Source organism: Sprattus sprattus (assembly GCF_963457725.1).
Source record: "Sprattus sprattus genome assembly, chromosome: 1".
Taxonomy (NCBI): Eukaryota; Metazoa; Chordata; class Actinopteri; order Clupeiformes; family Clupeidae; genus Sprattus; species Sprattus sprattus.
The window spans coordinates 26,826,546-26,852,324 of NC_137920.1; the positions used below are offsets into that span (position 1 = coordinate 26,826,546).

Genomic DNA, 25,779 nt, shown 5'->3' on the forward strand with positions numbered 1-25,779 from the left:
TCAAAATATTAGAAAATGTTCCAAACATGAAAAACACTTATTTTTCACTGGAAGTGGATGATGCTAGACCTGATAGGCAAAAACAAACAGGGTAGCCTATATCTTAAAGAATCTTTTCAGAGCATGTCACATGTTATCAATTGAGGTAAAATATATTGAACTCCAGAGGTGTAAAAAGTACTGAAATGTTGTACTCAAGTAAAAGTACAATTACTTTGATAAAATTGTACTTAAGTTCAAGTAATATTACCCATCTAAAAATCTACTCAAGTAAAAGTAAAAAGTAAACATGTAGCAATAGTAAACAGTATAGCAAACAGTATAGCAAAAGTAAACAGTAGCAATGGTCAACTAGAAAATGCATTTCCTGAAGGAAATACCAGTGCATGAAATGCAAAGGTTAAGAAAGGAAGAATAAAAGAAAGAAGAGTGAAAGAAGGAAAGAAGAAAGGAAAGAAGAGTGGAAGAAGGAGAGACAAAAGGAAAGAAGAGTGAAGAAAGGAGAGAAGAGTGGAAGAAGGAAAGAAGAAAGGAAAGAAGAGTGAAAGAAGGAAAGAAGAAAAGAAAGAAGAGTGAAGAAAGGAAAGAAGAGTGGAAGAAGGAAAGAAAGAAGAGTGAAATAATGAAAGAAGAAAGGAAAGAAGAGTGAAGGAAGGAAAGAAGAGTGGAAGAAGGAAATAAGAAAAGAAAGAAGAGTGAAAGAAGGAAAGAAGAAAGGAAAGAAGAGTGTAAGAAGGAAAGAAGAGTGAAGAAAGGAAAGAAAAGTGGAAGAAGGAAAGAAGAGTGGATGAAGGAAATAAGAAAGGCAAGAAGAGTGGAAGAAGGAAAGAAAAATGGAAGAAGAAAATAAGAAAGGAAAGATGAGTGGAAGAAGGAAAGAAGAGTGAACAAGAGTGGCTCTGGATGAAGAGATAAAGAGAGAGTGAAAATATTGAAAAAAGGAGATAAAAATGGAGTGAAGAAGAGGGATTGAGTGGGAGAGAAAGTTGACTGAGAGAGAAAGATGGAGAGATGGAGAGAAAAAAAATAGAGAATGGATGGTGTCTTAATGTTCCTAGTTACAGTTAAATTGAGAGGGACAGAGAGAGAAGAGGTTCCTTGGATTTGGCACAGGTGTCAGTGAAGCATACTAAGGCAGAAGGCAGTAACTTCTATGTTAAAGCTCAGTGGTATGATAACAATGGAATAATGACCCTATTAATTAATCAGTAGTAATACTATTTCATTTATCACAATTACCAATACAATGATTATCACACACACACACACACACACACACACACACACACACACACACACACACACACACCATTGAATTATCACATTAAGCACATAAAACAATGAACTTGAATTGTCACATGAAACACATAAAACATCTATGTCAGTCCATTGGGGTGTGTGTGTGTGTGTGTGTGTGAGAGAGAGAGAGAGAGAGAGAGAGAGAGAGAACGATAGAGAATGAGGCCCATTTTCCCCCTCCACATGCCCCCGCTCGCCAAGCGAAGTTACCCGATTTAGATGCACCTTTTTCGGACTAGCCACAGGCACTGGGTGGGGGAATAGCCCGATAGCTTAGCATATCTGCCATGCAATTCTAATGGTAATGCTACCTAGCTTGGTATGCTAACTGTCGGTAGCCTAAACATCGTGAAATCAACCAAAATACTGATGTCACTGGCTTTAATTTGATAATGGCATGTTAGTAGTACATTTAATATCAGTACATTTGTTTAATTACTGCTGATATTTTACAAATACGTCAAAAACTCATTTTTGACCAAACTTGAAGTTACGGTCTTTTGCCTTAGCACGGCAGAGTAAAGCACAGGTGCAAGCCAGTTTAAAGACCCTATTATGATGTCATAATGGCCCAATGTAAGTCAATGGGAGAAATTTATATTCGTTTTTCTTTAATATCTTAAAAAGTATAAAGTTTAGAAAAGTGAAAAATACATAGCATAAGTGTCGTTTACAAGACCTACGCGACAAAGTTTGAATGAAGTTTCTACGTTAAGTGGTTCGGGCTGAATTAATCGCAGAAAAAGGTAACAAGAATAACTAGAAAATGCATTTCCTGAAGGAAATACCAGTGCATGAAATGCAAAGGTTAAGAAAGGAAGAAGAAAAGAAAGAAGAGTGAAAGAAGGAAAGAAGAAAGGAAAGAAGAGTGTAAGAAGGAAAGAAGAGTGAAGAAAGGAAAGAAAAGTGGAAGAAGGAAAGAAGAGTGGATGAAGGAAAAAAGAAAGGCAAGAAGAGTGGAAGAAGGAAAGACAAAAGGAAAGAAGAGTGAAGAAAGGAGAGAAGAGTGGAAGAGGGAAAGAAGAAAGGAAAGAAGAGTGAAAGAAGGAAAGAAGAAAAGAAAGAAGAGTGAAGAAAGGAAAGAAGAGTGGAAGAAGGAAAGAAGAAAAGAAAGAAGAGTGAAATAATGAAAGAAGAAAGGAAAGAAGAGTGAAGGAAGGAAAGAAGAGTGGAAGAAGGAAATAAGGAAAGAAAGAAGAGTGAAAGAAGGAAAGAAGAAAGGAAAGAAGAGTGTAAGAAGGAAAGAAGAGTGAAGAAAGGAAAGAAAAGTGGAAGAAGGAAAGAAGAGTGGATGAAGGAAAAAAGAAAGGCAAGAAGAGTGGAAGAAGGAAAGAAAAATGGAAGAAGAAAATAAGAAAGGAAAGAAGAGTGGAAGAAGGAAAGAAGAGTGAACAAGAGTGGCTCTGGATGAAGAGATAAAGAGAGAGTGAAAATATTGAAAAAAGGAGATAAAAATGGAGTGAAGAAGAGAGATTGAGTGTGAGAGAAAGTTGACAGAGAGAAAGATGGAGAGATGGAGAGAAAAAAAAATAGAGAATGGATGGTGTCTTAATGTTCCTAGTTACAGTTAAATTGAGAGGGACAGAGAGAGAAGAGGTTCTTTGGATTTGGCACAGGTGTCAGTGAAGCATACTAAGGCAGAAGGCAGTAACTTCTATGTTAAAGCTCAGTGGTATGATAACAATGGAATAATGACCCTATTAATTAATCAGTAGTAATACTATTTCATTTATCACAATTACCAATACAATGATTATCACACAAACACACACACACACACACCATTGAATTATCACATTAAGCACATAAAACAATGAACTTGAATTGTCACATGAAACACATAAAACATCTATGTCAGTCCATTGGTGTGTGTGTGTGTGTGTGTGTGTGTGTGTGTGTGTGTGTGTGTGTGTGTGTGTGTGTGTGAGAGAGAGAGAGAGAGAGAGAGAGAGAGAGAGAGAGAGAGAGAGAGAGAGAGAGAGAGAGAGAGAGAGAGAGAGAGAGAGAGAGAGAGAGAGAGAGAACGATAGAGAATGAGGCCCATTTTCCCCCTCCACATGCCCCCGCTCGCCAAGCGAAGTTACCCGATTTAGATGCACCTTTTTCGGACTAGCCACAGGCACTGGGTGGGGGAATAGCCCGATAGCTTAGCATATCTGCCATGCAATTCTAATGGTAATGCTACCTAGCTTGGTATGCTAACTGTCGGTAGCCTATACATCGTGAAATCAACCAAAATACTGATGTCACTGGCTTTAATTTGATAATGGCATGTTAGTAGTACATTTAATATCAGTACATTTGTTTAATTACAGTGCATGAAATGCCCTGTATTGTTATTCCTAGGCTTCTTCTTCTTCTTATTACAGTGCATGAAATGCCCTGTATTGTTATTCCTAGGCTTCTTCTTCTTCTTCTTCTTATTCTTGTTACCTTTTTCTGCGATTAATTCAGCCCGAACCACTTAACGTAGAAACTTCATTCAAACTTTGCCGCGTAGGTCTTGTAAACGACACTTATGCTATGTATTTTTCACTTTTCTAAACTTTATACTTTTTAAGATATTAAAGAAAAACGAATATAAATTTCTCCCATTGACTTACATTGGGCCATTATGACATCATAATAGGGTCTTTAAACTGGCTTGCACCTGTGCTTTACTCTGCCGTGCTAAGGCAAAAGACCGTAACTTCAAGTTTGGTCAAAAATGAGTTTTTGACGTATTTGTAAAATATCAGCAGTAACTAGAAAATGCATTTCCTGAAGGAAATACCAGTGCATGAAATGCAAAAGTTAGGAAAGGAAGAAGAAAAGAAAGAAGAGTGAAAGAAGGAAAGAAGAAAGGAAAGAAGAGTGGAAGAATGAAAGAAGAAAGGATAGAAGAGTGAAGAAAGTAGAGAAGAGAGGATGAAGGAAAGAAGAGTGAAAGAAGAAAAGAAAGAAGAGTGAAGAAAGGAAAGAAGAGTGGAAGAAGAAAAGAAAGAAGAGTGAAGAAAGGAAAGAAGAGTGAAAGAAGGAAATAATAGTTGAAGAAGGAAAGAAGAAAAGGAAAGAAGAGTGAAAGAAGAAAGGAGAGTGAAGAAAGGAAAGAGAAGTGAAAGAAGGAAAGAAGAGTGGAAGAAGGAAAGATGAGTGGAAGAAGGAAAGAAGAGTGAAAGAGAAAAAGAGAGTGAAAATATTGAAAAAAGGAGATAAAAATGGAGTGAAGAAGAGAGATTGAGTGTGAGAGAAAGTAGACTGAGAGGGATAGAGAGAAAGATGGAGAGATGGAGAGAAAAAAAGTAGAGAATGGAAGTTGTCTTAATGTTCCTAGTTACAGTTAAATTGAGAGGGACAGAGAAGAGGTTCCTTTGATTTGGCGCAGCTGTCAGTGAAGCACAGGTGCAAGCCAGTTTAAAGACCCTATTATGATGTCATAATTAGGGATGGGTATCGTTTGGGTTTTTTCCGATACCGGTACATAACCGATACTTTTAAACCGATACTTTTAAAACGATACCGGTGCCTAAACGGTGCCAGAACCGATAATTTTTTTTTTTTTTTTAAATTAAAGACATTAGGCTTATTTATTGCCAAGGCAAATAGTTTTCTTCAAATTTAACAATATATTAACTGTTTAAGGTATACTATAAATAAAAATAAATACAAAACACTTGGCTTCAAACCTTTTAACTTCAACTATGAACAATATATTAACTTATAACAACTGTTTACAGTATACTTAAATAAATATAAATAAATACATAACACACTCTGTACACACACTTCACACTTCAGTAATACTTTTGCAGAAATATGAGCATGTTTGCCTTCAGAGTAAAAAAAATATTAATTAGTTTGCATTTATTTAAACCCACTGGTTTCGTGAATGTGTACTGCCCCTTTAAGAGTTTAGCTTCAGAGCCTCTTGAGTTCTCTCCCCCATTTACACGCAATTTTGTTGTTGCATATGCTGCACGTCGCGTTGTTTGAATCTTTTTGTGCGAAATACAGCCACACTTTTGATCGTTTACCTTTCGACATTTTCTCCGTTATATTGATGGCTAGCTCTGTTTGTGCTTGCTCTGTGCAAGGCTGCCTGCTCTTCGCTGTCAGACTGTTGCAATGTTATTGTAGCGTCTCACATTGAGAAGTAATATCTTTGGATGAGACGGTAGCTCTCCGTTTAATAAAGCGTATCCAACTTCTGCTTAGAACAACCACACTTATCTTGAAACCGAAACAACACGCAAGTCAACCCATTACCATGGCAACTACTCAACACAAATCTCGTTTCCACTAGTCCCATACGGAATGCAGCGTGAGCGACACAGGCGAGAGTCTACATTGGGAGATGGAGCAGTTTTATATGTGCCCCACGAAATCTGTTAGCAACACAAAAAAGTATACAGATCGTACTCAGAAAGATCTACGCCACTAACGTTACATCTCGTTAGCTATCGCTAGTTTTGTTAAATTATAAAAATTTAAATAAAAAAAATAATAAATAAAAAATCTGCTCAGGCACCGAAAGGAAGCACCGAAATCTGCGTTGCATTTCGGTCCGGGTAGGTATCGGTTGTATGGAACCGGTGCCGTATTGGTACCGGTTCTCGGTACCCAACCCTAGTCATAATGGCCCAATTTAAGTCAATGGGAAAATTTCGATTAGTTTTTATTTAATATCTTAAAAAGTATAAAGTTTAGAAAAGTGAAAAATACATAGCATAAGTGTCCTTTACAAGACCTACGCGACAAAGTTTGAATGAAGTTTCTACGTTAAGCGGTTCGGGCTGAATTAATCGCAGAAAAAGGTAACAAGAATAAGAAGAAGAAGAAGAAGAAGAAGAAGAAGAAGCCTAGGAATAACAATACAGGGCATTTCATGCACTGTAACAATACAGGGCATTCTATGCACTGTAATTAAGTCTGTTTCATTTGCTTCAGACAAGAACGCCTGTACAAACCAAAGGTTTCAATGTTTCTTTTTTATTGTAAACTCCCAACATTTCTCAACTTCAAAACAAATGGAAATATACAGTAATCTTTTCAAGTAAACAAACTGATGTCTGATAATAACCGGTTCGTCCGGTTGAGTTTAAGAACATCAGCTAAATGTGTGTAATGCGAAAATACGATGATAAACCAATAAACAGGAGCCATGGCTGTGGAGCAATCCGGGGGGTGGGGTTATCCCCTCGGCTAGGATTCAGTCTAGGCTACGAGATTCAGCCCTAACGAAGCACGAAGTTCCGATCATTTGAACGATAGCAAGAAAATAACATTTGCGAATAAAGTGCACAATCGAAACATAGGACATTGTTCGTGTTTTACTACTCAAAGTATTCCAGGGATTGAGTTACATTGGCAAGTTAGCGATCAAAGCAACAGGTAGACCACCTCCCAAGATCAGAGCAACAGCAGATTACAGCACAGTAGTAACGCGACCTATTATCCCGCGGGCCACCAAAAAAATCCGCTTAACAAATATGTTTTTATCAATATAAATATGGTTTAATGAATCAACCTTACTTATTTCAGAAGTGACAGGTGTGTAGAACATGCACAAAGTCTTGTTTGACATTTCTTAACGTATTTTCCGATTTGTTTTGTACAGTCGCGAAATGGCAACAAAGTTGGCGACGACCTATTATCCCGCATTGATGTAAAATGCCGTTGGGAATCAAGCTCAACAAGAAAAAGAATTTACACGAACGTCGCAAAATCAAAATTCTACTATTTGTATCAGGCTGGTTTGTACACGCAGTATTACAACACTATCTTATACACTTCAATACGCTGTATATGTGCCATTTTTGCTACAAAGCTAATTTAAATACCCTTTTTGGGCAGGGACTTAAGTTTTCCGAAATCTGCGATCCTGGATGATACCGAAATCAATATTAAGTAACGTGTACCAGCGCTTGCGGGATAATAGGTCGGGCTACGATACGTTAGCTACCAATGGAGTTGAATGAATGGTGTGCTAACGGTCACATATTAGAACGTAACGTAGTAACGTAATTGTAAAACTTTTTTTTTTCTGTCTCACACTGTGATGAATATGTTTAAGTGACCACCGTTTAATTTCCATAACATTAATACATTTCCAGCGGGCGTGGTGTAGCGTGTGGAAACAGTGCTGACAGGACTAAACTAGAAAATGCGTATCCTGAAGGAAATACCAGTGCATGAAATGCAAAGGTTAAGAAAGGAAGAAGAAAAGAAAGAAGAGTGAAGAAAGGAAAGAAGAGTGGAAGAAGAAAAGAAAGAAAAGTGAAGAAAGGAAAGAAGAGTGAAAGAAGGAAATAATAGTTGAAGATGGAAATAAGAAAGGAAAGAAGAGTGAAAGAAGCAAAGAAGAAAGGAAAGAAGAGTGGAAGAAGGAAAGAAGAAAGGAAAGAAGAGTGGAAGAAGGAAAGAAGAATGGAAGAGAAAAAGAGAGTGAAAATATTGAAAAAAGGAGATAAAAATGGAGTGAAGAAGAGAGATTGAGTGTGAGAGAAAGTAGACTGAGAGGGATAGAGAGAAAGATGGAGAGATGGAGAGAAAAAAAAGTAGAGAATGGAAGGTGTCTTAATGTTCCTAGTTACAGTTAAATTGAGAGGGACAGAGAGAAGAGGTTCCTTTGATTTGGTGCAGCTGTCAGTGAAGCACAGGTGCAAGCCAGTTTAAAGTCCCTATTATGATGTCATAATGGCCCAATGTAAGTCAATGGGAACATTTAGATTCGTTTTTATTTAATATCTTAAAAAGTATAAAGTTTAGAAAAGTGAAAAATACATAGCATAAGTGTCCTTTACAAGACCTACGCGACAAAGTTTGAATGAAGTTTCTACGTTAAGCGGTTCGGGCTGAATTAATCGCAGAAAAAGGTAAGAAGAATAACTAGAAAATGCATTTCCTGAAGGAAATACCAGTGCATGAAATGCAAAGGTTAAGAAAGGAAGAAGAAAAGAAAGAAGAGTGAAAGAAGGAAAGAAGAAAGGAAAGAAGAGTGTAAGAAGGAAAGAAGAGTGAAGAAAGGAAAGAAAAGTGGAAGAAGGAAAGAAGAGTGGATGAAGGAAAAAAGAAAGGCAAGAAGAGTGGAAGAAGGAAAGACAAAAGGAAAGAAGAGTGAAGAAAGGAGAGAAGAGTGGAAGAGGGAAAGAAGAAAGGAAAGAAGAGTGAAAGAAGGAAAGAAGAAAAGAAAGAAGAGTGAAGAAAGGAAAGAAGAGTGGAAGAAGGAAAGAAGAAAAGAAAGAAGAGTGAAATAATGAAAGAAGAAAGGAAAGAAGAGTGAAGGAAGGAAAGAAGAGTGGAAGAAGGAAATAAGGAAAGAAAGAAGAGTGAAAGAAGGAAAGAAGAAAGGAAAGAAGAGTGTAAGAAGGAAAGAAGAGTGAAGAAAGGAAAGAAAAGTGGAAGAAGGAAAGAAGAGTGGATGAAGGAAAAAAGAAAGGCAAGAAGAGTGGAAGAAGGAAAGAAAAATGGAAGAAGAAAATAAGAAAGGAAAGAAGAGTGGAAGAAGGAAAGAAGAGTGAACAAGAGTGGCTCTGGATGAAGAGATAAAGAGAGAGTGAAAATATTGAAAAAAGGAGATGAAAATGGAGTGAAGAAGAGAGATTGAGTGTGAGAGAAAGTTGACAGAGAGAAAGATGGAGAGATGGAGAGAAAAAAAAATAGAGAATGGATGGTGTCTTAATGTTCCTAGTTACAGTTAAATTGAGAGGGACAGAGAGAGAAGAGGTTCTTTGGATTTGGCACAGGTGTCAGTGAAGCATACTAAGGCAGAAGGCAGTAACTTCTATGTTAAAGCTCAGTGGTATGATAACAATGGAATAATGACCCTATTAATTAATCAGTAGTAATACTATTTCATTTATCACAATTACCAATACAATGATTATCACACACACACACACACACACACCATTGAATTATCACATTAAGCACATAAAACAATGAACTTGAATTGACACATGAAACACATAAAACATCTATGTCAGTCCATTGGGTGTGTGTGTGTGTGTGTGTGTGTGTGTGTGTGTGTGTGTGTGTGTGTGTGTGTGTGTGTGTGTGTGTGTGTGTGTGTGTGTGTGTGTGAGAGAGAGAGAGAGAGAGAGAGAGAACGATAGAGAATGAGGCCCATTTTCCCCCTCCACATGCCCCCGCTCGCCAAGCGAAGTTACCCGATTTAGATGCACCTTTTTCGGACTAGCCACAGGCACTGGGTGGGGGAATAGCCCGATAGCTTAGCATATCTGCCATGCAATTCTAATGGTAATGCTACCTAGCTTGGTATGCTAACTGTCGGTAGCCTATACATCGTGAAATCAACCAAAATACTGATGTCACTGGCTTTAATTTGATAATGGCATGTTAGTAGTACATTTAATATCAGTACATTTGTTTAATTACTGCTGATATTTTACAAATACGTCAAAAACTCATTTTTGACCAAACTTGAAGTTATGGTCTTTTGCCTTAGCACGGCAGAGTAAAGCAGAGGTGCAAGCCAGTTTAAAGACCCTATTATGATGTCATAATGGCCCAATGTAAGTCAATGGGAGAAATTTATATTCGTTTTTCTTTAATATCTTAAAAAGTATAAAGTTTAGAAAAGTGAAAAATACATAGCATAAGTGTCGTTTACAAGACCTACGCGACAAAGTTTGAATGAAGTTTCTACATTAAGCGGTTCGGGCTGAATTAATCGCAGAAAAAGGTAACAAGAATAAGAAGAAGAAGAAGCCTAGGAATAACAATACAGGGCATTTCATGCACTGTAATTAAACAAATGTACTGATATTAAATGTACTACTAACATGCCATTATCAAATTAAAGCCAGTGACATCAGTATTTTGCTTGATTTCACGATGTATAGGCTACCGACAGTTAGCATACCAAGCTAGGTAGCATTACCATTAGAATTGCATGGCAGATATGCTAAGCTATCGGGCTATTCCCCCACCCAGTGCCTGTGGCTAGTCCGAAAAAGGTGCATCTAAATCGGGTAACTTCGCTTGGCGAGCGGGGGCATGTGGAGGGGGAAAATGGGCCTCATTCTCTATCGTTCTCTCTCTCTCTCTCTCTCTCTCTCTCTCACACACACACACACACACACACACACACACACACACACACACACACACACACACACACACACACACACACACACACACACACACACACACACACCCCAATGGACTGACATAGATGTTTTATGTGTTTCATGTGACAATTCAAGTTCATTGTTTTATGTGCTTAATGTGATAATTCAATGGTGTGTGTGTGTGTGTGTGTGTGTGTGTGTGTGTGTGTGTGTGTGTGTGTGTGTGTGATAATCATTGTATTGGTAATTGTGATAAATGAAATAGTATTACTACTGATTAATTAATAGGGTCATTATTCCATTGTTATCATACCACTGAGCTTTAACATAGAAGTTACTGCCTTCTGCCTTAGTATGCTTCACTGACACCTGTGCCAAATCCAAAGAACCTCTTCTCTCTCTGTCCCTCTCAATTTAACTGTAACTAGGAACATTAAGACACCATCCATTCTCTATTTTTTTTCTCTCCATCTCTCCATCTTTCTCTCTGTCAACTTTCTCTCACACTCAATCTCTCTTCTTCACTCCATTTTTATCTCCTTTTTTCAATATTTTCACTCTCTCTTTATCTCTTCATCCAGAGCCACTCTTGTTCACTCTTCTTTCCTTCTTCCACTCTTCTTTCCTTTCTTATTTTCTTCTTCCATTTTTCTTTCCTTCTTCCACTCTTCTTGCCTTTCTTTTTTCCTTCATCCACTCTTCTTTCCTTCTTCCACTTTTCTTTCCTTTCTTCACTCTTCTTTCCTTCTTACACTCTTCTTTCCTTTCTTCTTTCCTTCTTTCACTCTTCTTTCTTTCCTTATTTCCTTCTTCCACTCTTCTTTCCTTCCTTCACTCTTCTTTCCTTTCTTCTTTCATTATTTCACTCTTCTTTCTTTTCTTCTTTCCTTCTTCCACTCTTCTTTCCTTTCTTCACTCTTCTTTCTTTTCTTCTTTCCTTCTTTCACTCTTCTTTCCTTTCTTCTTTCCCTCTTCCACTCTTCTCTCCTTTCTTCACTCTTCTTTCCTTTTGTCTTTCCTTCTTCCACTCTTCTTGCCTTTCTTTTTTCCTTCATCCACTCTTCTTTCCTTCTTCCACTTTTCTTTCCTTTCTTCACTCTTCTTTCCTTTCTTCTTTCCTTCTTTCACTCTTCTTTCTTTTCTTCTTCCTTTCTTAACCTTTGCATTTCATGCACTGGTATTTCCTTCAGGAAATGCATTTTCTAGTTACAGTGCATGAAATGCCCTGTATTGTTATTCCTAGGCTTCTTCTTCTTCTTATTCTTGTTACCTTTTTCTGCGATTAATTCAGCCCGAACCACTTAATGTAGAAACTTCATTCAAACTTTGTCGCGTAGGTCTTGTAAAGGACACTTATGCTATGTATTTTTCACTTTTTTAAACTTTATACTTTTTAAGTTATTAAAGAAAAACGAATCTAAATGTTCCCATTGACTTACATTGGGCCATTATGACATCATAATAGGGTAATTAAACTGGCTTGCACCTGTGCTTCACTGACACCTGCGGCAAGCCTCCAAGGGTCCTCTTCTCTCTGTACCTCTCCATTCAACTGTATAACTAAGAATATTAATAGACACCTTCCATACTCTACTTTTTTTTCTCTCTATCGCTCTCACTCTACTTTCTCTCACACTCCATCTCTCTGCTTCACTCTTTTTTTCTCCTTCTTTCAATATTTTCACTCTCTCTTTACTGTCTTTATCCAGAGCCACTCTTGTTCACTCTTCTTTCCTTACTTTGTTTCTTCCTCTTTTCTTTCCTTTCTTCTTTCCTTCTTTCTACTCTTCTTTACTTTCTTCTTTCCTTCTTCCACTCTTCTTTCCTTTCTTCTTCCCTTCTTCCACTCTTCTTACCTTTTTTATTTTCTTCTTTCCTTCTTCCACTCTTCTTTCCTTCTTCCACTCTAATTTCCTTTCTTCACTCTTCTTTCCTTTCTTCTTCCCTTCTTCCACTCTTCTTTCTTTCTTCACTCTTCTTTCCTTTCTTCTTTCCTTCTTCAACTCTTCTTTCCTTCTTTTACTGTTCTTTCCTTTCTTCCTTCCTTCTTTCACTTTTCTTTATTCGTTCTTTCTTAACTTTTGCATTTCATGCACTGGTATTTCCTTCAGGAAATGCATTTTCTAGTTATTCTTGTTACCTTTTTTTGCGATTAATTCAGCCCGAACCGCTTAACGTAGAAACTTCATTCAAACTTTGTCGCGTAGGTCTTGTAAAGGACACTTATGCTATGTATTTTTCACTTTTCTAAACTTTATACTTTTTAAGATATTAAATAAAAACGAATCGAAATTTTCCCATTGACTTACATTGGGCCATTATGACATCATAATATGGTCTTTAAACTGGCTTGCACCTGTGCTTCACTGACAGCTGCACCAAATCAAAGGAACCTCTTCTCTGTCCCTCTCAATTTAACTGTAACTAGGAACATTAAGACACCTTCCATTCTCTACTTTTTTTCTCTCCATCTCTCCATCTTTCTCTCTATCCCTCTCAGTCTACTTTCTCTCACACTCAATCTCTCTTCTTCACTCCATTTTTATCTCCTTTTTTCAATATTTTCACTCTCTTTTTCTCTTTCTCTCTTCTTTCCTTCTTCCACTCATCTTTCCTTCTTCCACTCTTCTTTCCTTCTTTCACCTTTCTTTCCTTTCTTCTTTCCTTCTTTCACTCTTCTTTCCTTTTCTTCTTTCCTTCTTCAACTATTATTTCCTTCTTTCACTCTTCTTTCCTTTCTTCACTCTTCTTTCTTTTCTTCTTTCACTCTTCTTTCTTTTCTTCTTTCCTTCTTTCACTCTTCTTTCCGTCATCCTCTCTTCTCTCCTTTCTTCACTCTTCTATCTTTTCTTCTTTCACTCTTCTTTCCGTCATCCTCTCTTCTCTCCTTTCTTCACTCTTCTATCTTTTCTTCTTTCCTTCTTCCACTCTTCTTTCTTTTCTTCTTTCCTTCTTTCACTCTTCTTTCTTTTCTTCTTCCTTTCCTAACTTTTGCATTTCATGCACTGGTATTTCCTTCAGGAAATGCATTTTCTAGTTACTGCTGATATTTTACAAATACGTCAAAAACTCATTTTTGACCAAACTTGAAGTTACGGTCTTTTGCCTTAGCACGGCAGAGTAAAGCACAGGTGCAAGCCAGTTTAAAGACCCTATTATGATGTCATAATGGCCCAATGTAAGTCAACGGGAGAAATTTATATTCGTTTTTCTTTAATATCTTAAAAAGTATAAAGTTTAGAAAAGTGAAAAATACATAGCATAAGTGTCGTTTACAAGACCTACGCGACAAAGTTTGAATGAAGTTTCTACGTTAAGTGGTTCGGGCTGAATTAATCGCAGAAAAAGGTAACAAGAATAAGAAGAAGAAGAAGAAGCCTAGGAATAACAATACAGGGCATTTCATGCACTGTAATAATAAGAAGAAGAAGAAGCCTAGGAATAACAATACAGGGCATTTCATGCACTGTAATTATCGAAAAATAGTTGACCACATAACGTTGGGAAGCCCCATTCAAGAGCATTCTACAGTATTAAGAAGAGCCGTGTATGTTCATAAAGAATCTTTACAATTAATAAGCAATCAAACAGGTAGCAGCTACAGTTAACAATTCAAGTGGAACACTGGACTTAAGGTTTTCATCATCAGGGTTTGGTAGGGGCACTTTATCTGTCCGTTTCGTCATAAATTCGTTATAAAGTTATGATCCTGAGGAGGGAATAGAGATAGGGAAGAGATGTTTCATTTTTCTCCTTGAGCATGGCTTTCATTGCTATCACAGCATTAACAAGATAAAAGCAACATTATGCAACTATTTTACCCTTCAGAATGGGTTAAGTGTGTTGTTGTGTTGCACTTGCTTAATGTTTGACTGTGTTATGAAAGTTGTTCACTAACTAGTTCGTTAGCATCCCTAGCGATTAGCTATTTTTGCATAGGTTTGCTTTAACGCTAGCTGCTATTCAAGTTATTAGTTGGACAAATTAGCCTAGCCACATTTTTCAATAACAGCAGTCGTCTGTTAATGTTCTGCTAAGCCTAAATCATCCACTCCACTCCATTTACCGCGGCCTTTCTTTTTCTTTTCTTCATCTTCTTTCTTCTTCCTCTTCTCACTACCAGATGGGTAGTTGTTCCTCTTCATTTTCCCTCAGCTTCGTTCTGTTCCGAACATCTCACATTCCCTAACGTTGTATCCACCTGTTCTATCCTGGGCTGGATTTTGACTTGGCAAAGCCAATGTCAATCAATCGGAATTTTGATACGCACTCGTCTTTACCCACACTGCCCTGCGCTTGGCCCTCTACCCATCCGAGTAAGAGAATGAATTTGTTCATTGAGAGTAAAATAAGGTGTTATAACAAATACATTATTTTACTGTACACATGCATAATATATGCATGTATAATTCATGCTAACCTATATCGTGCGTAATCGATGGCATGGATATTTTCACAGGGATCATAACGGTACACACCGTCACCGTGAGACTTTCTCATTCACTCCTTGACAGAGAGTCTTCCTCTGCAATAGCTTATTCTCATCGTTGCATTCATTCCACACCATAGATACAAATTTAGATACATGTAATTCTATGAGTGTGAGGTTCGTGCCGCAACCGAAAATGTGAAATTCGCATTGTAGTTTGATTTCTTTTTGATCAGACCCGCTTTTGGGGGCCCCCTAGTGGCATGGGGCCCCAGGCAATTGCCTGGTATGCCTAATGGGATGCAGCGCCTCTGTGTACGTATAAGAGGGGATAGTACACAGTAAATGATTAAGAAGGTATAATTGTCTAAAATACAAATAGGTGCAGAGTATGCTTTGCTTTTGTAAACGGCAAACTAACACAGAAACACTCATTGTAATTGTTGTTGGTTTTCAACTGTTAATTCTAATCTGTGAATGAGCAAAAAAACTATTGCAATAGTCATTTCATACTTGCAAAACCACAGCAATCCATTCGTAACTTTTGCTCTGAGTGCTCATGAGCCTAATCTCATCATTGTTACATAGGCGGAGATCCCGGGGGGGACACGTCGCACACCACCATCATTGAGGCAAAGGTAGTAAGTGCCTCACCTCCGTGCTTTTTCAATGTTTTATTTCAGACCAACAAGACTGAATAGGTTCTACGCATGTGCACGTTTCTGGTTCAATTCTACAGACTTCCTGGGATTTCAACAAATAAAATAATAATAAATACGAGAATATGTCTACATTCATTGTTTCCATCAGGTCCGCTTCACCGGCTCTCTCTCACCTGCTCTCTCTCTCTGACAGCCGCTCAGTCATCTTCCCACGTTCACTGGATAAAGGCATTTCCCATGAGGCTTTGCTCCGACCATTCTACATTAATTTCGCTGGCCAATTTATATTTTTGGTCATGCAAGTTATGTAAAGTCTGAATAAAAAGAATTAGATCAAGATAGGCTAAGCTAAAATCAGTAGGCTGGATTAAGGCGAGACACGGCAGGCAAAAACATCGTTTTTTCAGCAGTGGTCAATTTTGAGATTTTGAGCTAGTTCACTCCCTAAACATGTAATCTTTCATACTAGCATAAAGAAAATATCCTAATTATACATTAATGTGTATATTTATTCACATTTTGTCTGGTCGCGGCGTCAGCATTCTCATAGGTTTCCAGGAAAGTTAGCAGTCTAACGTAACGTGCAGTATGTCGGCTTTCTGATGCTAGACATGTTTGGTACCGTTGGAAAGCGCTATAGCTCTCACACAACGTTATCTAATCCAAATAAGGACATTTCCTTTCCAGCAGTAACCAATGATGTTAGCAAAAACGGGGGTTTAAACATAAGGACGCAATTTCATTGGTTTGCGGTGGTTTCTGATAACGTGATTCGCTCAGACGCATCACGTGGTATGGCTTGACACTTCCTGAATCTTTAAATGCGATTTTCTCAAAATGAGTTTTTTGTCATTCTCCGGTAGATACTTCTCAGCCTATGTAGCACCTATGTACACCAAACTTTCCAGTTATACACTTAGCAGTCTTCTGAAGATATTTACAGAAGGATTTGTTAATTAATCATTCCTGGCCTGATTTATGTGACATTTTGATCAAAAAAAGGTGGCGAAAATCGGTTTTTTAAGGCTGTAGACAGTATATTTTGATTTTCTAGGTAATGAAAGCAGATATCCTGAAATCCCTCTGTAAATTTGTTTGCATCTTGTATGTTAACAAAATGAAAATAAAAAAAATCACCTGGCTTTATCGTATGTCCAGATATATCTACCGGAAATATATGCAAATTTGAGCATATTTAATTAGATAAGGCCTAATTTGCATAATCAAACATAGTAATTACAGAAACTTGTAATACATTTTTTGTTCATACATGTGTGAGTAATCAACTGAGGAAGTTTCATGGTGATATCTATTATTTAAAAAAAATACCCTATTCACCTGTAGTGTCTCGCCTTAATGAGAGTGAGTTCGACACACCATAAGTGAGATGTAGAGAGACAACAAGTGCTATATATATTGGTTGGACTACTTTCTTCCATACCAGCGGAGATCTTGGGGATTTATCACAGGAACATCACCTGATTTTATTAGTTTTAACTCAATGGACGGTTCATGAACTTCACACGGCTGCACAGGGCACGAGAGAAGACGTTAATTTGCATGCAGCTGAATTCCTCCTTGAAGAGCTTTGGTTTGCGTTTGAACTTTCAACATTATTTGTCTGTGAGAAGATATTTCGTGTTAGGACATGTATTGCCGTTTAGAGAATTTAAAACTGACGTTGAATTTCTGATTGTCACTGTTATTAGAGAATTCGGTATTTAGCAGCTAAATTATGCTAGCTCTCATGACAGCAATTTTTTTCAAGTCCCCCCCCGGAATTACTCTCTGAAATGTTCCCATGTATTGTCCCCCCCTGCAATGAAATGGGATCTCCGACCCTGCATTGTTGGCAGCTTTCAAAAAGGAAAAAAGATTTGCAACACAACTTGCTTTCAAGAAACCATAAACTGTGGCTCTTCTAACACAAGCATCCAGTAGATGGCAGTGTTTCATTGGCCAGGAACATTACAAGGGTGATGCAATGGACCCTTCCGCAAACTCCGCCCCCCTTAGCAACGGTTGCTATAACAGTCAAGCATTCACGTTTCCTAGGTTCTCAGCATTGGTATGAATGGCGTGGCAACATGTTTTCAACCGTGTCAATTTCAGCTCTACCAAAAGAAATCACAAGCATTTTTTGGAAAAACGGCAAGATCTCAGATTGAAGCAGGCAAAAGGGTCTGCAATATGCTTATATAGGCTACAACCACGACATTACATGCCGTGTTTGTAGACAGACAAATGCTAAGGCTAACAGGTTCATTCCAGCTATGTTTATGTGTTCTAATATCTACACAGTCGCCGCTACGCAAACATGTAAGGTGGTAAAACTGAATCGTATTTTAAGCAAGGGTTTTCTCACGTTTTCGATGCAGTGGGCAGATTTTAACGACATAGCTTCTTGGAACAAACGTAGGTGCTTCTGTTTACGTTGCTGACATTCAGCTGATGGGGGGGTCGTCCACATTGTTTGATCCACAGCAGCATTGCTCTCTCTGGGTCTTGGGTTTCGGGAAGGGATAAAAATGTTACCCCTCCCTCCAGCCTTTTTGGATATCGGCTCTTAGAATTACACCCCCATAAGCGCAACGTTTCATTTTCTCTTCTCGAGCAGACGTCTATCTCATTGACTTCCATTCATCAAAATGGCTCGCTTGACTGAGGTCCCGAGCTTAGTAACTGTTGCTATGCTATGATTGATCAGTTACCGTTTTGGGGAGTGGTCGTGGAAGGGTCAATTCTGTTCTCCTCGATGCAAAATGAGGGGAAGAGAAGCCCTTTTGTTTAGCCACTCTTTGGATACTTGTAACCGTAATATTGGTTGTCATGGGTTCAAGGAAACAATGTTTTCACCATCGCCAGATTAATCGTTTAGAAAATAATCGTTTACCCCCAGCCCTACTACCACCTCACAGTAAGATAAATGAAGTGCAGCGAATATGCAAATTCATTAGATATCTTATATATAATATTCATCACCCGTCATAATCATTGGTCTCAAGCAGGAAAGTGGTCCCAACATAATGGCCACCACGATTTTTCGTGAGGCCTCACTTTGAAACTGTCAGAAACCCTGGGATGCGCTTTCCAGTTTCTTTTTGAGATCAGTGGTTGCACAACATCTTCAGATTGAACGTGACTGGCAATTTACACTTGGGCATCGTGCTTTACAGGAAGTGGAGAGCTGGGATTTGTAGTTTTTGAGGCTTTTAATGTGGAGTGTTTGCTCTGACCCTTTAATTCGGAGTGCTTTGTTCTGGCCCTGAACTTTACGTGTGACCTCTCACATTTAAGTCTTCATTAAACGGGTGTGACTGCATCTCACACGTGTGTGTGTCTGCTTGTTTTGTGTTGCTTTTTGTGAATACCTTCTCAGCCTAATCAATCACATCTGACCATCAGTGATGATGTACATGTCCCAGTCAGAATGAAGAGATGTTTGTCTTTTGATTTATTCCCTCGCTCTATTTTAGTTTATGAATTATTTGTTTATATATTGACAGAGTGTGTGAGCTTTCCAAGTTTGGTATGTAGCTGAGGTGTAATTACAGTAGATGCTTTGATGAGGACCAGAGGCAGAACACTCCTTTCATCTCATACACACGCTGTTAGCCTTCTCTCCCTCCTATATAGAGCTGGGACCATAATCACAAACACCATAACACATTGTGGATAAGCTATATGCTATGGGTCCGATCTTGACACTCTTTAATAACCCTGAGGATAAGATTTCAGGCAGGTGTTTAATTTAGTGTAGCATGATGAAATGTTACCAACTGTCTACCCCTCAAAGTTAGATTTGTGTCTTGAGTTGAGCTGGAGTGTCACATGAAGAAAAAGCACTACCACCAAGCTAATATTAGAATTCAGAGAAAAGGTACAAATATAAAGATTCTCTTAACTGTCATTTACTTTAGGTGCTCATCTACAGTGTTTCATATTTCAATTTTGGTGTTTTATCTAAGTTCTATTATGAATTAAACACAGTTTTAAACTAGATACAGGCCATCTAGAACATGTCCATTGATTTGTTGTAGTGAGACGCCTCCAAAAGCCTCTATATGTTCATATAGCGGGATAGTCCGGAGATCATTCTCCAAAAATAATTCCCGACAGGGCGAACAACACCCCGACGCGCAGCGGATTTATTATTATTGTCTGAATGAGACACAATTGGCCTAATTCACTATATCCCCCTCTAAAGACTACACACTCATGAAGTAGGTCTGATTTAGAAACACTGGACAATAAATGGACTTGATCTTTCAGATCACACAATTAAACAAAAACGATGCCGCCCACGCTTGATGCTTGACACATTGAAGTCAGGTTCTTATTTATAATTATAACACGGGTAGATGGAATTATAACACGGGTAGATGGAATCCACCATTCTGAGAGTTAGTTCCGGGGTGTGCTATATTCAACGGTATAGTAACTGTACGACCTGTTTTCATCTACCTGAGCGTTCCATATCAGTGCGCACTCAAAAGGAAATATCTATCCAAGATGGCGGCGTGTTGTGGCTAATGTAGTGGGGAATGTTTCATGTGAATTAAGCTATCTATACGACTTTTTATATGTCTAAATTGACTCGGTTAGTTGTTTCTAATTGGCCTAATTCACTATATCCCCCTCTAATAACTACACACTCATGAAGTACTCTGTCTGATTTAGAAGCACTGGTCAATAAATGGACTTGATCTTTCAGATCACACAATTAGAAAAAAAACGATGCCGCCCAAGCTTGATGCTTGAAGCATTGAAGTCAGGTTCTTCAGTTTGAACACAGGGACTCATTAGGTGGTTGACTAGGTGGTTGGATGCCTTACACACATTGAAGACTGCTCCACCACTGATTAGGTGGTTGGATGCCTTACACACATTGAAGACTGCTCTACCACTGATTAGGTGGTTGGATGTCTTACACACATTGAAGACTGCTCCACCACTGATTAGGTGGTTGGATGCCTTACACACATTGAAGACTGCTCTACCACTGATTAGGTGGTTGGATGCCTTACACACAATGAAGACTGCTCTACCACTGATTAGGTGGCTGGATGCCTTACACACATTGAAGACTGCTCTACCACTGATTAGGTGGTTGGATGCCTTACACACAATGAAGACTGCTCTACCACTGATTAGGTGATTGGATGCCTTCCACACATTGAAGACTGCTCCACCACTGATTAGGTGGCTGGATGCCTTCCACACATTGAAGACTGCTCCACCACTGATTAGGTGGTTGGATGTCTTACACACATTGAAGACTGCTCCACCACTGATTAGTAAGTACTAGAATTCAAGACTGATATAGAGGAATAAATTCCTAGAAACCACACTGATTACTCAAAATCAGGGGCGGACTGGCCATCGGGAATACCGGGGAAAGCCCCGCTGGGCCGATGGCCCAAAACACCAGCCCAATATCATTATCAACCGGCCCACCGTCGTTAGGTCCGCTCGCAGCGCATATCGGTACAATATATTTTATAGCTTTTGAAACCACATTTATTTAGTTTTCTTTAAGACATACTAATAATGAGATAATTGCAATTTGTCTTCACACCTATGGTGACCTATTTTTTATACGTTACGTTACTTCTTAAATGTGTTTTACGGACTTCGGAAGTTCAACGTAAGAACATATCTCTACGTTATTAATGAACACCTGAAAATTGGTTCTTACACAGCCGAAGTGTTCTCAGCTGTGCCGATTGAGGTAGAGGATTCTGGGATTCTTACATTTGGATTTGCATACATACACGCAACACGCCCAGCCAGGGCACTCAACCGTATTGACGTGTGCAGTCAGCCCTAGCCCTTAACACGGATTAGGCACAGCTTGCTGCTGCCTCTGTCAATCTCTTCCGTCAGTCTGATTTAGTTTTAGGTGTTATTAAATGTCAATTACTCTAGACTACATTTTATTTGGAAAACCACTGACTGGTGACAGTGATAAGGTAAGATGTGGCGTTGACCTTGCCAAATGTAAGCTTGCTATTCACAGATGAGGTAACGTTCCCTACAGCAAGCCTAGCTAACGGTATGTCTTAAATTGAGACCGTTATGATCTGGTAAAATAAGCAAGCTGCTGTCAACATCGAGATTATCTATTTTAACATGTTAGCCGTAGTCACTTGCTTACAATCGATGAGCAAGCTATCCATGGTGGTAGTTGTAAATAGGGCAATGTTATCATTTCTAATACTGTAACTTGTGACAAATAAGTTAACCAGCTAGTTTGTTATGCTAAAATCACTGTGTTACACCAACACTTACATTATAAACAATGTTAATATGTTATCTAGATTGTTAATATGTTATCTAAAGCTGTTGAATTGGCCAAGTAAAGCTTGCGTTTCAAAACAACTTACATTATAAACAATGTTAATATGTTATCTAGATAGATGATTCTAGAATAAAACATGGATAAATGGATACAAAATAAATTAAGGGACATTTATAATAGACAAAAAATTGAGATTAAATATTGTCATAGTTTGACAGCACTAATTTCAAGTATATTTATCTAATACGCTTTAACCAATAGGCTTTGTAGTTATACGTATAACCATCTGATCTGATAACCATCTGATCTGATCTGATACTATTCATCTTGCAAACTATACCTACCTTGGAGTGTTACAATAGCCAGTATCATTTTATTCCATTTGTCCATCCAGGCAAATTGGTGGATCCAAATGTTATTAAAAAACAAGCATATATGATGTAATTTCTTTGTAATCAACCAAAATAATGATAAGTGTATGGGTATTTTTCCCAGTAGGCCACTGACCGATACGTGCGATCCATTGAGTGGACAATGCGCTGTGTACTTAGTGGGCCGCGCGCCGTGTATTGAGTGGGCGGGTCTGACAGTAACTCCCGGGCCACTTTTTCCCCCCAGTCCGCCCCTGCTCACAATCTCTCATTGCACTGATAAAGTTTGACTACCAGTTGCACTTATGGTATTACAGTATAACAAAGACTTACTTTTACCGCTGAATGTTTTTGTGTCTCAAGCTCTTTGCGAAACCCAGTAAAGCTAAATTACGGAACTGTTTTTTCTTCCAAGTAGTTATCTAATTTGAAGCTATTGCTATCTGGTTAAACAGGTTTAGTACCTGCATAACACCACACCTGCCGTGACGCATGAATACAAATTACCACAACAACTGAGGCTGTGTGTGTTCTTCAGATATGAATGTCTCCCCTCCCCCCTCAAACTACTCAAGTAAACATTTTCTTGAACTCTGTTACAATGTCTCCTCCCACACACATTTCAGCAGCAAAGCTTTATGAAATATCACAGAGAGAAATTGAAAATAAATTTGATACAGACCCCCTAGTTGGACGTCCAGACCAAGTGAAAGCTAACTCACTGTATAGGCAGAAGCCAGGTCTAGTCAGTCATGTGGCCATGTTTTGTCTATAGGCAAAATATATAGTTAATTGTCAATAGTTCATAAATAGTTTATTGGTGAATTCATTCTTTTCTTAAATATAAAGATGCCAAAACTGTAGCGTTTCTGTGGCTCAAAAAATGTGAAACGTAACGAGCCATGGGCCCACTGTATCACTGCATCCTTACAGCCTACCGTGATTCTGAAATCAAAATCAAGCCGTCGCTCAAGGACCCATTCAGAGACTTGTCAGGTCATGAAATCTAAAACCACCTCAGATGTCACACTCATGCTAACCTCAGTCTTCTTTGTGTATCTCAATAAGATGAAATATCAAGCTTCAAAATAAAATGAAGTCCGACACAAGGAAGAAAGGTCTGTATGATTCGGTTCAACTTATCAAGAGCAACATCACAGATCGACTCAGTTTAGATTAAGAAGCAGATGAATTGTAGACCCACCACCAGTTGCACTTATGGTATTACAGTATAACACAGACTTACTTTTACCGCTGAATGTGTTTGCGTCTCAAGCTCATTACGAAACCTAGTGAAGCTAAATGACAGAACTGTTTTTTCTTCCTCTTAGTTATCTAATGTGAAGCTATTGCTATCTAGTTAAACAGGTTTAGTACCTGCATTCACCACACCTGCGGTGACGCATGTACATATTGGGCATAATACCACAACACCTAAGGTGTGTGCGTTCTTCAGGCATGACTGTCTCCCCTCCCCCCTCATCTACTAAAGTAAACTTTTTCACTGAATAGTTTTGTCTTAAAATTCATATCATGCTAACAAAGCGCCTGCACAAATCTGATTGAACAAGATCCGCGATTACAGCCAGGGTTCAGCATTACATACATAACTTTTCAATTCAATTCAATCTTCAATTTCTTTATTTCGCCATGTACACAGGTACTAGGAATTTAGATTGGTATTCTCCATGCAGGCTGGAGCATTACAAATAGAACATAGAACAGAACAAAGGGACAAGACAGGACGCAATACAAGAAAGTACCAGTATGATCATGGAGGTAGTCCAATAATAGAAATGTTAAATAAGTTAAATAAATAAAGTGCTGGGAGGAGCCATAAAGCTCATGTGCAAGAGTTGTTTATGAGGGCTATTGCTTGGGGGAAAAAACTATTGAGGTGTCGTGAAGTTTTTGTCCTGATGGTCCTATATCGCCGTCCAGAGGGGAGACGGTTAAAGAGGCAGTTGGCAGGATGTGAGGGGTCTGCTGTGATCTTCACAGCCTTCCTGCGGGATCTGGAGCTGTGGAGGTCCTTGATGGAAGGAAGGGGGCAGCCGATGATGCGCTCTGCAGCCCTTACGACTCTTTGGAGCCTGGCCTTAGAGCGAGCAGAGGCAGAGTCATACCAGACCAAGTGTGAGGATGTAAGCACACTCTCAATGATGGCCCTGTAGAACTGCGCCATGATGGGGGGGCTGACCTGAAGTCCTCTCAGCTGCCGAAGGAAGAACAGGCGCTGCTGGCCTTTCTTCACAAGTTGAGTGATGTTATGGTCCCATTTTAGTGTGTTGGTGATGGTTGTGCCTAGGAATTTGAAATGTTCGACTACAGTAACAGATGAGTTGTTGATGACAAGTGGGGGATATGTCTGAACCTTTTTTCGGAAGTCCACAATCATCTCCACTGTCTTGTTGACGTTGAGCTCTAGGTTGCTGACTGCACACCAGGACTCTAGATGGGCGACCTCCCTCCGGTAGGCAGACTCGTTGTTGTTGCTGATGAGACCTATCAGGGTGGTGTCGTCTGCATACTTGATGGTCTTGACAGACGGGTCATGGGAGGAGCAGTCATTCGTGTAAAGGGAGATAAGCAGGGGGGACAGCACACAACCCTGTCTGTATGCAAATTGAAGGGGGGTCCATGAGGTGGTCAGTGGATGCTTTGAGATAGGAGAGGACCAGGCGTTCAAATACTTTCATGACTACAGAGGAGAGGGCGACCGGTCTGTAGTCATTCAAGCAGGTGATCTTGGGCTTTTTTGGTACAGGGATGATGACAGCAGATTTGAAACAGGCAGGTACATGGCATAATTGAAGAGACTGATTGAAAATGTCTGTAAGTGGTGTTTTCACGCAAAAACAATCTATTAAATTACACTTTTTTTAAGATCTATGTTTATCAGCATTAACCTACTTTTACAGCAGTGGTTTATATCAACTTTGCTGTTCTATTAGGATCTATTTTGATGTAAAGGTAGAGTCCACGATTCTGATGACAGGTTATTGATTTCTGAGCTCAACAGCCAATCAGATTATACCCCCACTCATAGATATCATATATAAAGGCTAGATGTCTCGCCCGTGTTTCTGGCCGATGGAGTGAATGTCCATCTTGAAACAGGGCAGCTCGCTCACCCTCGCTCACCCACATTGTGTTGGTAGTGGTATGTACTGTACTTTTTAAATATCCATAACTTTCTCAATTTTCAACCGATTTTTAAATGGTTTGGTTTGTTATAAACAAACATGAGAGATGTAGTTAATGCGTTTTATATGTATGTTATTTTCTAAAAAATATCCAAAAAGCATCCAGAATTATTACCACCAAACCATTTGTAAGCGCCTAGAGGCAATTGTATTGTTATGGCGCTATACAAATAAAATTGAATTGAATTGAATTGAATTTGTAAATCCGTCAAGATTTCAGCGAAATAAGAGTGATAGAGTTTGTGCAGATCACTGACCTTACATCAGGTACAACTGATCCTGCCAGAACGCTTCACTGACTCAAGGTGGCCGACCTGTGCGGACGTTCTAGACTCCGCTTCGCGTCGTGGAGTTCTTTGCCCCGCAGCGTCCATTACCTTTGTAGAACTGTACAGCTCGTCGGCCGTTATCCCTTACATAACCTATACTAACGTGGCTCA

General features: G+C 38.9%; 1 protein-coding gene across 1 annotated transcript in view; it reads right to left on the reverse strand.

Annotated features, from left to right (window-relative positions):
• Nucleotides 1-25,779, reverse strand: part of LOC308366599 (NACHT, LRR and PYD domains-containing protein 3-like) — a gene marked incomplete at both ends in the record, with an annotated part of 141,138 nt that overhangs the window by 59,774 nt on the left and 55,585 nt on the right. The gene's annotated exons all lie outside the window — the stretch shown is intronic.